This window comes from Schistocerca piceifrons, chromosome X (genome assembly GCF_021461385.2).
Source record: "Schistocerca piceifrons isolate TAMUIC-IGC-003096 chromosome X, iqSchPice1.1, whole genome shotgun sequence".
In the NCBI taxonomy this organism is placed as follows: Eukaryota; Metazoa; Arthropoda; class Insecta; order Orthoptera; family Acrididae; genus Schistocerca; species Schistocerca piceifrons.
Genome location: NC_060149.1, coordinates 280,713,226 through 280,716,752, shown reverse-complemented (window position 1 = coordinate 280,716,752; position 3,527 = coordinate 280,713,226). Strand labels below are relative to the sequence as shown.

At 36.2% G+C, this 3,527-nt stretch overlaps 1 pseudogene; it reads left to right on the top strand.

The window, feature by feature from the left end:
* Window positions 1-504: 504 nt before the first annotated feature.
* On the top strand, window positions 505-622 carry LOC124723493 (annotated as a pseudogene).
* The last annotated feature ends 2,905 nt before the right edge of the window (window positions 623-3,527 follow it).

Below are 3,527 nucleotides of genomic sequence, written 5' to 3'. Positions count from 1 at the left end.
AATATGATGTAGATCGGGAGCGGGATAAGCAATAATTCAGTAATGCTTCTAATTTTCTGTCGGTTCCAAGAGCACATCCCTAACATGATGGGCACAACAAGAAATAAATTCATATACTGACAATGCACTTGTAAACACTTTCCAGCTTCTTGTCGGTCTCTGACCTTGCTAATGTGTTTAGGAAGAACTGGATCATTGCGACTCAAGATCTCTAAATATTCTGAGGAAATTTTCATTATCTGAATCTCCAATTTTCTGAGCTAAGCCTCTCAAGCTTCTTTGACCAAGAAATAACGTCACATCAAGTAACGTGAGTGTTCCCCTGTAAGTCGGTTATTTGCCAGACGAACAAAAGAAGAACATTATGAACATTATCTCATTACTTCTCAGCATCAGCATGGCCAATGTTCCTCTTTCATGTCATTATATTTCTTCACTTTAGCGAGTCTTCTAGAGCAGCTATGTAGAAATGAAAATATTTAATTTGTGTTTACTCTTGAATAGGGCAACGGCCTTGCCGCAGTGGATACACCGGTTCCCGTGAGATCACCGAAGTTAAGCGCTGTCGGGCGCGGTCGGCACTTGGATGGGTGACCATCCAGGCTGCCATGCGCTGTTGCCATTTTTCGGGGTGCACTCAGCCTTGTGATGCCAACTGAGGAGCTACTCGACCGAATAGTAGCGGTTTCAGTCAAGAATACCATCATACCTACCGGGAGAGCGGTGTGCTGACCCCATGCCCCTCCTATCCGCATCCTCCTCTGGGGGTGACACGGCGTTCGGATGGTACCGGTAGGACACTCGTGGTCTGAAGGTGGAGTGACTTTTTTTTTTAACTTTTGAATGCAAAATATTTTCTGTATACTGGTACTCGTTTTTTCACCTTGTGATAGAATCAGGAGTGAATTAGCCTTGAATGTTGGCAAACGTACCAAATTATAACGACTTTTCACAGCTGTTGCTGTGTGCGTTTGTTGGGGAAATGTTTTGGTAGGATTTCCAACATCATTTAAAGAAATCGTATTTTCAACTCCATCAGAAGATAGTTCACGATGAGTAAAGAAAATACTGTGCTTTTGAAGCCATTTTGGCTATTTTTCGACCGTGACTGTCTCAAGAAATATGTAAAGGTTTTTTTAAATTACCACTACCAGTCACAAACTTAGTTAACTGTTGTATTACTTATTTATTTAGCGACATGTTTCGACGGCATACCTCATCTTCAGGCTAAATGGCATTACAAAAACTATTTGACAATAAACATGTGATGTCAGTATGACCTTATCAGTATGACCTTACTATTAAACATGTAACATCAGTATGAGCTTATTGAGATTCTCCTAAATTAGTTTTACATTTGTCCATTTTGCATACACCATAATAATAAAGGAAATATTGTGTGATTCTCTCCTAGTAAAAGTATGTACAAAACGTTTATTCTCGCTGATATTGCAATTAAGTGAGCAGCATTGTAATGGCACTTTATTGATGAAACTGTCAAACTAGAGTTGTGCTTGATTAGTAGTTACTCTCCAATAATTCTGAATTAGTTTGAGTTTTGAAGAGATCCTATTGCATGACTCTACTGAAAGACACAAAGTTAAGAAAAATCTTGTCAGTAAAATGAGACTTGGAACAGATACAGAAAATTCATATTCAGTGTTGGGGAGCCCTCTTTTGGAGCTTTGGCAGCTTGCAGAAATCTTCTCAGGTGTGAGCGTTCTCCAAGGAAACCATCTTCAGAACTCTCATCATAACTGTCAACTAAACGTATTATAGTCGTTGGAACTTCAGTTTCTGAGGTTTTAATCAGATTTGTGGGTTCTAAAACAGCAAATCGATCTGATATACTAAAAATTGACACTTGGGCAGTTGTAAGTATGTCACCTTTGTAAATGAATGGACAACAGTTTATTACGTCAGGATGCATTGTACGAGAGACATCACCACATTTTATAAAAGTACTTTACTTAACTTGGAAATGGCATCATTGTCCATGGGTCTGCATCATTTTAATTCCACCGATTAGATTAGTTACTTAATTAATTAGTATCATGTCCCATAGATCATTTTTCATGATAATTCATAATGATGTGGAACAAGTCTTTTACAGTCACATCGCAAATTAATTTGTAAAAATGGCTACATGCTGACGTTTGTAATGTTTTAGTTAAATAATACAGACAGGAGTTAGTAATTCCTACCCACTACTTCTTACACATCACATTAATTGAAATTCTTCTGTGGAATAGGAGTTGCCAAGGAGAATTTTTTTCAGTTTATTTTCAAATTTTACTTTGCTGCCTGTCAGACATTTTGTTCAATTGGGTAAGTGGAGCAAATTTTTTATTCAAATGGTTAAGTAAATAAAATATAATGTTAACTATTTTGTTCAGTTTTTATGAATAGAAACAAATAAATAAAAGTTATTTGTATAAATGACATAGTTTAATGAAGCAGTACAAGTAACAAAAGATCATCTTAGTGATAGGTGACTTTAACATGTAGCTTAGAATCTCTCTCTAGCTTCTTCTGCTGCAAATTTTGAAATTGTGCATTGAAAGTCCATACATCCAACTACACTATTTTCGATTGATGAAATTGCCAGACTAGAGTCGTGCTTGTCTAGTAGTTAACCTCAGATAATTCTTAATTAGTTTGAGTTTTGAAAAAAATTCTGTTGCATGATACTGCTGAAAGGCACAAATTTAAGAAAAATTTTAACATTAAAATGAGATTCGGAACACATTCGGAAAATTCATATTCAATGTCGAGGTGTAAGAACCTATAAGACGTTCAACCAAGAGAGTCCTCTTTGGAACTTTGGCAGCTTGCAGAAATCTTCTTCCAAGGATACCATCTTCAGAACTCTCATAATTATCAGCTAAACATTACACAATCGTAGGAACTTCAGTTTCTGAGGTTTTAATCAGATTTATGGGCTCTAAAACAGCAAAACGATCTGAGATACTATTAAAAACTGACACGTGGGCAGTTGTAAGTGTGTCACCTTTGTAAATGTTTGTATAACAATTTATCACATCAGAATCGCGTAGATTTATAAAAATATTCACATTACTAGTTTCTGCAAGTAATTTCACTCTTCGTATGAGCTTATTTCAATAATACGCTTCGTACAAATATATTAACAAATGTAGTTAAGCACTCTGAACGTCATGAAGCCATTTAACATATTTCAATAAATGTTGGCTACATTATATCGTAACATGCGTCCCACACAAATCGAAGTGCATCGATAATTTTTCTTGTATTTCAGAAGGAGCTTTAAATTTCTCATCTTGGTAATAAAAATTCCGAATCTGACTCCAAGTGTTTGTAAATGCTTTTGAGCATGATAGACTTCTTCTAAGACAGTATTCCATAAACACAAAAACGAGAAATCAGTTTATGGTTGGGTGCCGTTGCACAGTTGAGCACTTTGTTACCCCAACTCCAGGTAAATGTTTGATAATAACAATGTGCTTTTAGCAGGGTTCCTTTGGCCTAAATCACTACGTGTTTCATTT